The sequence below is a fragment of the Telopea speciosissima genome, chromosome 9 (genome assembly GCF_018873765.1).
Source record: "Telopea speciosissima isolate NSW1024214 ecotype Mountain lineage chromosome 9, Tspe_v1, whole genome shotgun sequence".
Lineage (NCBI taxonomy): Eukaryota > Viridiplantae > Streptophyta > Magnoliopsida > Proteales > Proteaceae > Telopea > Telopea speciosissima.
In genome coordinates, this window is record NC_057924.1 from 19,131,180 (window position 1) to 19,144,101 (window position 12,922).

Here is a 12,922-nt window from a genome sequence, read left to right on the forward strand (position 1 = left end):
AAAATACCCCTGTCATCTTTTTATTTTTTCTTTTATTCAATCTTTTTATTTTTTATTGACCCCACTCTTCTTTCTTCGTCTCGCTCTCCTTCTTTCTCTTCATCTTCTTCTGATGAATGATCGTCTGCAACCACTCCCTCTCCCCTCTCCCTGCAACCCCGTCCCACTTATTCCCAGAAAATCAACCCGCACCACCAATACCACCGCCACCGCCACCGCCACCGTCATTTGCCCCCTCCCTTGTCATCGCCACCCCCCCTCTCTTCTCTGCAACCCACCCATGCCAAGCCCAGCCAAACCATTTTTATCCTCAAAATTCTTTGAAAAAGGTTTTTTTTTTTCAATTAATAAAAAGGTAGGAAAACAAAAGCCAAACAAAATACAGAGGAAACGAGTAGTCGTACTTTCAGTAATATGAAATGGAAAATCTGTTTAGGGTTGTAAATAAAAGAACAAAACAAACTCGAAGTGATTCTCCGATTTGCAACTTTTCTTATTTCAGTAATATGAAATGGAAAATCTATTTTCACTTCAAACATTTCATGATGGAATAACAATTGTGTCGATTGCGACAAACCCGACGGCATTGAGCGGCCTTCACATCTCTCCTCTTTCCCCAGTGAGCTCTTATGCTAAAGAGTCCATGATGATAATGATTTCGTTGATGGGTGAAGCTAATGAGAAAGGGGATTTGCAAAGAGAGTGGAGTAAGCTGGGTGGAGGCGGGGGCAGGGGCAAGGGAGCGTGGTAGGGCGGAGAGGTAATAGGGTGGGGCAGGCTTGTAGGGGAGGGGGGAAACTGGAATGAGCAGGAGAGAGAGGGAGGGAAGAGGGAGTGGTTGCAAAGGTGTTCGTCGTCAAGGAGGAAGAAGAAGATGAAGCGTGGGTCAATAAAAAATAAAAAATTAGGAAAATTGAATAAAGAAACAAAAAGGAAGGGTGAGAGAATGACAGTGAGGAGAGGGGTATTTTTGGTTGTTCAATTAACTTTTTTAACTCACATGGGTATTTGGTAAATCTTTTTAACATTATAACTGGTGATTGTAAAACATAATTTACATCTACTAGTTTTGAAAATCTTTTTTTTATCTAGAAGATCTAGGCAATTTTCCCTTATTTTTAATAATTTCGTTAAACGAAAGACTTGAAGGGTAATATGGTAAACCAAAACTCATTTTTGGGTAGGGGCGAAAAAGGGCAAGGTTTTTTAAAACCCTAGCCCAACCCTGAGTCCTCTTAGCTCAACCCAAGCCCAACCTGGCCTAGGTCGGGCTGAGATATCTTAGCCCAGGCTCAACCCTATCACGCTCAGCCCAGCCCAACCTAGCCCGATTGACCCTGATCGAGCCACGCTGGCCGGGTTGGCCTTGATTGACCCTTATTTTTGCTAGGGCCTGATTGGTCCTGACTTGTCCTGCTTTTTTGCCATTTACGTCGTCCTATGCGTTAAAAAAATGAGACACATGTGACTGGGTATTGATTGATTTCTACTCAATTGACTATTACACTTTTCTTTGAGTTAAAAAACTTAGTCCAATTTTATATATGATAAATATTTTCATTCAATAGATAATTAACCTTTTTTTTTGGTAAACCAATAGATAATTAGATACTAAATAAAAATTACAAAATGTAAACAAGAAATTGTAAAGCATAACCTAACACAGAGTCAGGCCAGTTCGAACTGGCTTAGCCTGAGGCATCAACTCTAGCCCAAGGTCTGAAATTTTCAATGCTAACCCGCCCTCAACCCTAGACCCTGTACGGGCTCAAGGCGGGCTCATGCCAACATGGCCAAACTTACACCTCTTTTTTTGGGTGATGTGATAATTTTCCCAAAATTGATTATGTAGAGATATGATCTGGGTAAGGATATGCGATCTGGTGGTTACACAATCATTTGATTATGTTCACTTGAGTAATGGACATTGAGGAGGATAGACAATTTCAAAGAGAAGAAAGAAAATTTCTTTGATAACTTAATTAGGTAAGAGAGTTTTCTCTTAACAATGTAATATTTCTGAGCCCTATGTGGGGGACCCCTTTGTAGAGTTTTTTTTTTTTTTTTTTTTTTTTGGTAACTGAGCATTTATTCAGAGGGACGGGGTTTACACATGGTATCACCTTTGCAAAGGTTGATTAACCATGAAGAGGAAACCGGCCAAGTTGTCATACCCGTAATAGACAACGCCTTCTTGGCCAAGGTATCAGCGACAACATTGCTTAACCTTGGAATATAAACAAACTGGCATTTACAAAACATAGTAGACAGGTATACGATGTCCTCAACTATGGGGAGAATGTATATGGGAGGAGAGGAATCCTTGCCACGAGAAAGAAGATCCAACAATTCTTTGCAGTCCGACTCTACCATGATGTCCTCAATGCAATCACCCAATGCGTGTAGTAATCCAGACCTAATAGCCAAAGCTTCTCCTTGAAGAGGAGTAGTGAAATGCAGGGGATCCGATACCGCCAGAGTGCAGAGTCCAGTTGAGTTTCTTACAACAAAGCCAATACCGGATAGCTTACCTTCTCCATGAATAGACGCGTCGCAGTTCAGCTTCATAGAGGGGTAAGGAGGAGGGGTCCAGCCTTGTACTGTTGGCGTGCTATGAGGTGAAGCTTGGTTTGGCAATGCTGTATCTCTTTTTGAGCTCCAAAATTCCTCATAGGCCTTGACCGCCATAGAGCAAACTGCTGAAGGAGAGGTAGTTGTTTGATTGAAGATGGAGTTATTCCTCGCTTTCCAGATGAACCAGCAGAGAAAGGAATAGAGACTAATGACTAAATGACCATTAGCTTTATCCTTAGCGAGAAGTTTGGTCCAGCTAGATATCCACTCCACTAAGGTCATATTCTCACATCCAAAGTTAATAGTAAGAGGGGAGCCGAACCAGACTGCCCGAGCAAACTCACATTGAAAGAGAATGTGATCGATGGATTCAATAGGTTCACTACATCGATGACAAGCTGGGTCCACGGTAATCTGCCGATGGTGGAGGCCTTCCCCTGTTGCTAAGCCAAAACCGCAGGCCTTCCAAAGAAAAGTCTTAATCTTGGGAATGCTCTTACAACCCCAAATTAATTTCCATACCGGCTTGGGCACTTGAGGGATAATAGTACCGGAGGGTGAGGCTTTAAGCTTGTCTTTGAGAGCTTGTTGATTACACAAAAAGTGATAAGCTGATTTAACTGTGAATATCCCATTTCGAGTACCACCCCAAATTTGAATGTCCTCTTTTGGAAATAAAGGAAGTTGGACTTCTAAGATCACTCTGATATCATCTGGATGGAACCATTTATTAAGCTCTTCTTCTTTCCAGACCATGTTGGTAGGATCAATAAGTTGAGAAACCCAAATAAGAGGGCAATCTTCAGGTTTCCGATGTTGCACTTTAAAATCTAGGTTACTAGGTAACCAATTATCATCCCAAATCAGTATTTGGTTGCCTTTGCCCACCACCCAGAGAAGACCAGCTTTAAGAACATCTCTCCCTTCAATTATACTTCTCCACCCCCAAGAGGGTTTTGAACCTGCTTTTGCCTGAAGAAAGGAGCATTTGGGAAAATAGATTTGCTTCATTAAATTCCCCCACATTGTGTTTGGTTGCTGCCACAGCCGCCAGGCCACCTTAGCAAGCATAGCTTTGTTATGCAGTTGAGAATCTCGAAATCCAAGCCCCCCTGATTCTTTAGAAAGGCACATCCTTTTCCAAGAGATCCACTTGAGTTTCTTATTCGCATCTTGGCCACCCCAATAGAAATCCGAAGCCATCTTTTTAAGTTGGGTGTGATGAGTGGTTGGTAGCTTGAAATGAGAGGCAGCGAAATTGTTCATTGAAAAAGCAACTGCCTTTAACAACACTTCCTTACCGGCTTGAGAAAGAAGATGGTTCTTCCATCCTTGAAGTCTCTTGCTGGTTCTTTCCCCAAGCTCTCTAAATAGCTGAACTTTAGACACTCCAAACTCAGTTGGGAGACCTAGATATTTCCTAGGGCCATCGCCATACTTAATATGCAAGATCTTAGAGAACCATCTCTTGATACGTGGAGGAGTGTTGGGGCTGTATGTAATCAAGGATTTGTTCAAGTTGATGGCTTGTCCCGAAGCAGCACAATAAGTATCAATGCAGTGTTTTAAAGTATGGATTTCTTGCAGCTTGACCTTAGAAAAGAGAATACAATCATCAGCAAATAACAAATGGGAAACTGGGGCTGTACGATTTCTGATCTTAATGCCAGCAATGGTACCCAATGCTTCAGCCCTAGAGAGAACACAACTTAAGGCTTGAGCACAAATAATGAAGATAGAGGGGGAGAGGGGGTCCCCTTGTCGGAGGCCTTTGGAAGGGGTGATTGTGCCTCTAGTAGCTCCATTAATTAACATATGATATCTCACAGAGGTTATGCAACTCATCACCATAGATATCCAATGATCCGAAAAGCCCAAAGCTCTATGCATTCTGTCAATAAAGGTCCAGCTCATGCTGTCATAAGCTTTTCTCATGTCCATCTTAATGGCAATAAATTTGGTCTTCCCTTTCTTTCTTCCCCGAATGTAATGAAACAGCTCATGCGCTGTCAAAATATTATCTGAGATCATACGGTCGGGGACAAATGCTGACTGGGAGGGGGATATGACAGAGTTAAGAATCAGTTGCAGGCGGGTTGCCATAATTTTTGTAACTAATTTCATAATTACACTGCATAAGCTTATGGGGCGGTATTGATCAATGGTTTCTGGGTTTGCACCTTTGGGGATCAAGCACACGAGAGTGTCATTTATATCAGGGGGAAGGGAGGCAGTGGTAAAAAATTCCTCTACGAATCTAACAATGTCGGCCTTGGTCATATCCCAGAAATGTTGGTAAAAGAGGGGAGGTAGACCATCAGGGCCTGGGGATTTCAAAGGGCCCATGGCAAAGACTGCTGTTCTGATCTCTTCTAAAGTGGGAATGGAGCAGAGGGTGGCATTTGTGTCATGATCAATTATAGAGGGGACCACTGAGAGAACCTCCTCAATGGCCGGTTCAGTAATAGGATCAGCAGAGTAGAGAGAGTTATAATGATCCATAACTTCAGTAAAAATTTCATGTTCATTAGAGGACCAGTTACCTGATGAAAGACGCAGCTTAAGTATTTTGTTCTGCTGTCGCCGGATCAGCGTTGAAGCATGAAAAAATGCAGTGTTCTTGTCTCCATCTTGCAGCCAAGCAATACGAGATTTCTGCTGCCACATCGCCGCTTGCCTCGCCAGTTCTTCCTCCAACAACTTGGAGATTTCCACCTCCTTGGCATGATTCGCCTCATTAGTTGGGCGGTCTTGAAGTGTTTCCAGCTCTTTTAACAAGGATTGGATCTTAGCTTGCACCTTTCCAAACACTTCTCTGTTCCACTGTTGGAACACAGGTTTACAATTGTCATTTTTCTGTTGGAGAGATTGAGCTGCAGTCCCTTTGCCCTTGATTGCCCAAGCTTTCTTTGCAACTGTTGAGACATCTGGGTGTCGGAGCCACATGGACTCGAACCGGAAGGGTCGAGGACCTGAGGAGATACCTCCCTCTTCATCTATGAGCAGTGGATTATGATCAGACCCAATAGCAGCCTTGATACACACAGTGGCGTCTCCATGGATTGCACGCCAAGCATAGTTTGCTAGTGCTCGGTCCAATCTGATGCGAATTCCTGCATGTCCTCTTCGTCTATTACTCCATGTATATTGAGGTCCGTGAGCTCCCAGATCCATGAGGTGGCAAGCATTGATCATATTCCTAAAATTAGCACTGTCTCTAGCCCCTTTGCGATTGCCCCCAGATTTCTCATACCAAGCCATATAAGAGTTGAAATCCCCCATGCAAATCCATGGCTCATGCCTTTGGTGACCAATGGAGATTAATTTATCCCACACCTTTTGCCTATTGCTCTTAACTGGGTCCCCATATACCCCTGTGATGAAAGTGATAGAAGAGTCCGGATTGGTGATTTGAGCATCAATAATCCGATCATCAGCAAACAGAATTTCCACCATAACCTGATTAGTCCACAGCAGAGCTAGACCTCCAGCTTTCCTTTGGGGTACAATCGAAAAGAAATTTGAGTACTTTAACTTCCGACACAAACTAACCAGCTTTGTGTCCTTAGCTTTAGTTTCCATGAGAAAAATTACTTCAGGCCGAGAACTTCTCGAGAGATTTGTAAGTGCTGTGGATGTCAGGGGGCTCCCAAGACCCTGACAATTCCAGCTTAGGTATCTCATTGATCCCGCTGGGGCTGATTTCCCCCAGCCGCCGAGGGGCAGTAGTATAAAAAATGCTCTGCTGCATTGGATTGAACTGATGGTTCAGTATGTTGTTTAGAGCTCGGTTTCCTGCGCTTGGACCTTTGCTTTGTATCAGAAAGTTCAGAGCTCAGTTGGTTTTGGCCAGGTTCTGCAATTAAGGGAGTTGGGTTGTAGTTGGTTGCCACTTGTGAGGTTGCAGGCTGAATGTGAATAGGGTATTGATTTATGTTGGTTGGAATAGCTAGCTGGGTCTGGGTGGGTGTGGTGGATATGTGACCTGAATTGAGGAGCTGGGTTGGGTTATGTGAGGTGGCTGGGTGGTTTGTAGGTTGTGTTAACGCCAGCTGGTGGGCTACCTGTTGCTGGGAGATATGGACATTAGACAAAATGGGGAGTAAGGAGAGAATTGTTGTGGCGGTGTCGGGGTGTTGAGATAGGTGATTGAGGAGCATGCGTGTGGCATTGTCTTGGCCATGCGAGGAGGGGACCACCATCTGATTAGCCATGGGTAGAAGGTGAGGAGGGGTGGAAGGAATCACGTCTGGGGAAAAGCAGAATGATGGAGAGGGGGGTATGCCAGGGTGGGTCTGGCCTAACGGTCTGTCAACAGTAGTGGTGGTCGTACAGGCGTGCACTAGTCCCAATCTGTGGTTGCCACGTGGCTGATCTCCGTGAGCAGGGGAATTCTGGTTTGGGCAATTCTGAGTGCCAATGCCCTGCGACGCCATGGAATGGTGGCCGGAGTTCTCTGAGTGAGGGTGATGGGGAGTAGGTTGGGTTGGTGGGTTTGTGGGTGAGGGTTGTGGAGCTTGGTGTCCGAAACTGATGCATTGGGTGTGTTCAACCAGACGGAGAGGGGGAGCAGGTGTTCTAAGCAGAGATCCAAGAACAGGGGATGGCACCTCTGAGCAGAGGCTACTGAAGGGGCAACCATGAGTGCGATGATGGAGTTGGCGGGCTTCAAATAAGGCATCACATCTTCGGTCCTCATGACCAATAGTTCCACAGTAATAACAGACTATTGGTAGACGTTCATACCTGACCTGGACTGGTCGTAGAGAGGTTGAGCGGCTCTTGATTTGCAGAGTTGCTTTCAGCGGTTTAGTGATGTCTAGAAGGATTCTACAGCGTAGATATTCCAGAGTATCCCCCATGTGATTGCCTTTGATAATCATGGCTTTTTTGGGTTTGCCAATCTTCCCAGCTAGCTTGTAGGCAAATTCAAGAGAGAATAATTCCCTTGGAATCTCATGGAATTGTACCCAGAACTCAGTTGAGTTCACACCACTCGCACTATCCCCATTCCACGGCTCAAGGAGGAGGAGATTACCTGCGACCGACCACGGGCCCTCCTCTGTAACATTTTGAATATCAATTGGATGGTGAAAATGAAATAAGAACTTGTGGTTGAGTAGTGGTGTGATCTCTACGCCGTACTTTAGATTCCAGGCTGCGACTAAAGCTTCTGAGACTGCCTGACGGCGATATGGTTTCCCTTCTAGGAGCCGGCCTATGAGAGTAAGCGCATTGCTTTCCGCAAGAAGTTCCTCAAACTCATCCTCCAGTGAAATAGCGTCATCCTCGGAATCATACTGGATATCCGGTGGAAGTGGGGGTATGGGTGGATCAAGTGGTACTGAGAGATGTTGATTAAGCTCCATTTGCCTAGGCAATAATGGAAGCAGAGGGGAAGCTCACTCACAAAGGAGGAAAAAACGCACTCACGAAGGAGGAGAAAAAGTTCGCCTGTTCTTCTTGCGGAGAAATGTACACTAGCAATTTCAATATCTTACTTTTCTTTTGACTTTATACCATGGAAAAATGTTTTCTGAACCTTTGGAGAAAGGTACACTAGCACTTCTATGCTTATCTTTCTTTTTCTCACGTGAAATGTCCCTGCTGTTCTTTAATGTACGATACCTTTGTACTGCATCTCTTCGGTGGGGGTTTCTGTATGCCGCTTGCTCAAAGAACCTCCTGTCTTATACAAGTTATGGAGAATAAATAAAGTTGATCATTATCTCTTTTTGGATCAAGGTACATCTTGACAATGTAGATAAAAAGTTTTTTGGTAAAATAGAATATTGATTTCCAACCTCATGGAGTTGATTCTATTCTCCATCATTAATGTCCTTTATTCTTAATTTTGGAATAACCGTTATATATTCCACAAAAAGAGACATTGAAACAAGATTTCTTACTTATTTATGACAAATGGGTTGTGATGGAACTTTTATCCCCATCCAAGATCTTTTACATCCGTGACTTGCGCACCATGCATGGCCGTGCAAAAGACCTTTGGCCTTTATTTATTTTTTGTTTTTGCTTTTAATGTAGCCTAACATTGCTGGATAAAGGATATACAATGATCAAGAAAAACAACTAGAGTTTCATGAAAATGATAGGGGCCCACCACCATGCATCTCTTCACAATTCACAAGTGCACCAGGGAATTTTTATCCTCTCAATTTGCCTACCCGTACTTGACGTCAAGTACATCTAATAGAGGGAGGTGGACCCCACCTCGAACAGTATGTTCGGGCAGGGGGTAGGATAGTCATTTTTGCCCTCTCTGTTAGATGTACTTGACGTCAAGTATGGGCAGGCAAATTAAGAGGATAAAGATCCGTGCACCAGGGGGATCTTTATGTCTCAAGTGTGGTGCACTATTTAGTGCACCAACGTGGCGCATTGGGCGGTGCACAACATTTGAGAGGATAAAAATCCATCACTCTCCTTGTGCGATGCACCATCGGATGCGCCACGTAGGAGCATTAGGCAGTGCACTGCACTGCACTTGAGAGGATAAAATCCCGCACCAGAGTGCTTTTGTTTAATCTACAACTTGAGGTAGCACTTGGGCTGGGCCTATCATTCCTGAACTGGGTCTATTTGTCTATCCCCAAACCTGGATTAGGATCGATTTCCAACCCATGGGCTGGACCGCTGGACTTGGTTTGAAAGTTACAATATTATCCAAAAATGGGTTCATTTTACGAAAAAAACAAATGATCACTCAATCCTTACTGCAAGTAATCTACTCAAAATAAACTTGTGTATTACAAAACTACCCAAAACAGAGTTTTTCAATTTCATCTTGTGAGCACAACAGACACAATAGAAAAGAGAAGTTTGAGAGAGGACAAGGCAGAGTATAAAACTGGAGTACCATGTCCTCGAAGGAATAGGAGGGGTCCTGCAACTCCACTTTGTGTGTGAGAGATTTTTGAGGTTGGCATTGTTTGCGGCTCTATTATGGGCTGAGAGTATCGTACTCTTGAGCTCCTTATCTTCGTAAGACTTGTGATGGATGTTTGAGGTAAGCAAGGGTGATTTGTAAGCTCTGCAACCAATACATTGGTACATCAAATATTGGGTGCCTGGTCCCTGAACCTCGGCCTAGTATATGTTGAATTTTGAGTAAATCCAGTCTAGGGTTAGCCAGTGTAGTTCAAACCATGGAAGAAGAACTCGACCGAAACCTGTCGAAACCACCGAGTTAACTTGGTTTCATAGGTTTTCGAGACAAGTTGAAGGGTGATTTAAAAAACTCCAGTGTGTCGATCGAAATTCGATGGTTTCGACCAATTTTAACTGGTTTCGACCGAGATGTTGGTAATTTCACAAGTTTCGACACTTATGCCTATCGAAACTTGGGGAAACTTGATTCGAAATCAGTACAGATACTTAAGTATACCAGTAACCAGGTCAGAAACCAGGACATACATTTATTTATGCCTAATATCATCTAAGTAAATGATTTTGTATTTGTATTTCATTTACTTAAGATATTATTCATAAATAATAAAATACCCTTTATTTGAATCCAATGAAAATAGTTAAAAAATCAAATTTCAAAAGAAAAAAAAGTCAACCTCTAATTCAAGAAAAAAAGCTGAATTTTCAGTGATAGGTGCAATTTTTAATATTCTAATGTTAGGGTTTTTCTCAAATCTAAAAATTCTATAAATCTTAATATGAAAAAATATTGCTAAAAATAAAAAATGCGGTAAAATATTCATTTGTTTTGATGTCCAAAAAAATATTTTCATTCAGAGTGATTTTGACAGCATTCGTGCACATCAAATTAAGTTTGACCGGTACATAACTCCTTCAATATAAACCAGATTAAGCAATCTTGGACTTGTTGGAAAGCTATCAAAACAAAGCTTTCTAACAAATCCAAGATTGTTTAAATCTGATTTATATTAAAGGTGTTAGGTCCCGGTCAAACCTTATTCGACACCATGTCCAAGAATAATATACAATATCAAACTTGAATCAAAACTACAAGTATTATTTTTAGTGTTCATTATGTGAAACTAATGCATGGATTGGATTTAAATTGTCAAAAATAGGCAGCATAACAAGAATCAGGGTAAAAAAACAACTTCTGGGTCTCAAAACCAAGGTTCGAGTCTGCCTGGAAAAAGTTCTAGATTTCGACCGAAATATGGTCGAAATTGAGACGAACTCGGTTTTTGGCTGGTCGAAACCTAATCGAAACCTGAGTTTTAGAACCTTGGTTCAAACCAAACCTGATTAAGTTTCGACCCATCACTACCCACCCCCAATAAAAAAAAAAGGGTAAATTACATGTCACCCCTAGTTTTCAAACAAAACTCAAATCACCCCCTGATTTTTGAAAATACCCATCTGTCCCCCTCTACAGTAACGGTGTTAGTCCACTGTTAGTTATTGGTGTGAAATGACTATTTTACCCTTGTACTAAAACATTAGAATTAAATTTACAACACTACCCTTCATCTTCAACCTAAAGTACCCCACCCCTTTCCTACAACTCCGCTGGCAGCACCGCTACCGTTGCCGCCGCCTCTTCTTTGCCCTAGCCCTGTGGTCCATTCGTATCACGCCCATGCTCTCTAGATCTCTCCCCGTCGTCTTCTTCCTTGCAATCCAAACCCGGTTTTTTAATGGAGTGAACAATAAGGATCAATGGACCGCAAATGGATGTGTTACTGTAATTCTATGGTCAAGGGATCAATGGAGATGTTCCTACAAGGAGAATTAGACTTTTGGAATTTTTAGCACAAATTCTTAGATTCCCCCGCTAAAAAGATCCCTCCGATTTCAAAGAAATTAATCATCCAAACCCTTTCAAAACCCATTTCTCGCTTGACTCTCTCAAATAACCATTTCGTCCATCTTCATTAATTTCTATTCTCTGGTAACCCTCAATTCTCAGTTCAATCTGTGAACTCTAGATTGAATTCTGAGAACTTGTTTTCGGCCATTAAAATTGATGGTAACAGGGTAAAGGACAATAAAACGGAGAACACAAGGAGTAATACTGAAAGTCAAGAACTCCGGGTACTACGCCAAGATTTTTGTGATGTTGTGCGCGTCAAATTTTCTATTTTTTTCTCTCTGATTTTATGTCTGAGTTTTCAGGGTTTTTAGGGCGAAAAATCCAGAAGAAGAGTGGCATAAAGGGAGAGAGAGAGAGATCTGAAAGGGAGATCACTTCACATGTCCTTCCCTGAGTAGTTTAGCTTAAGATCTTTACAGTAGAACATTGTTCTCTTGTATGCCTTTGTTTTGTATGTTTCTGTCTTTCTTCCCCTGTTCTGCTCCCCTTGATATCAATATTATTTTCTATCATCACTGTTACAATCGATGGGATGTTTTGATGGTTGGTTGTGTTTTGTGATTTCAAAAATGCATAATAGTCTTCAAATCTGAACTTTCTTCTCTCCGGTGAACTTCTGTTTGAGATTGAGTTGCAGGTGTGAGGAAGGGGATGAATTTGGGGTTTTTAGTTACAAGGCTAAAATCTTAAATCAACACGGGTCAAGGGTAGTTTAGGGATTTAAATTTATTTAACTGGCTGACATCATCACTTAATTACATAAAACTAACAGTAGGGACTAATTTGTCATATTGAGGTTTAATACAGGGACTGATTTGAGTATTTTCAAAAAATCAGGGGTGATTTGAGTTTCATTTGAAAATTAGGGGGTGCCGTGTAATTTAGCCAAAAAAAAATATTCCCACCACAATATTTTTTGTTTTGATAGAAGTTGGGACATAATATAATAACAGGTCTTCGCTATTAACATTTAAGAGACTTTACTTCTAAGTCAAGGGGCACAACTCAACACTGTCGGGTTTGGTGGCTTTTATCTAGCCGGTTGAAGATTTGGTTTAATGGAGAAGGTGGATAAATTTGTTAGTGTTGGGCCATATTGGGTCCAAGCCCATATGTCCAAGTGTCATATGAGTTGGCAAGAACTTTCTTTGGTGGGATGTGGAAACCAAAGAGTAAGGAACTATAGAAATTTCAAGATAAGCCTAAAGACAAAATTTATTTTTGAAATGACAACAAGAATATTAGATCTTGGGTAATATTACAATCAAAATTTATTTTTGAAATGACAACAAAGAATAGTATATCTCTAGGCTGCTATAATATAAGAGATCTCTCATATTATCCCCCTCCCCCAAAAAAAAAATATAAAGAAACACCACTAATATTCTAATCTATTGAGGTAATCCACATCAGCGGTGGATGCTTCAACTATCAAGTAAAAAAGCCACAGATGGCCACCCCACCTTGAACCAATTGGTTTTAAGATGAAAGCTTAATACAAATTATTATATTCGTATATATACATAGTGT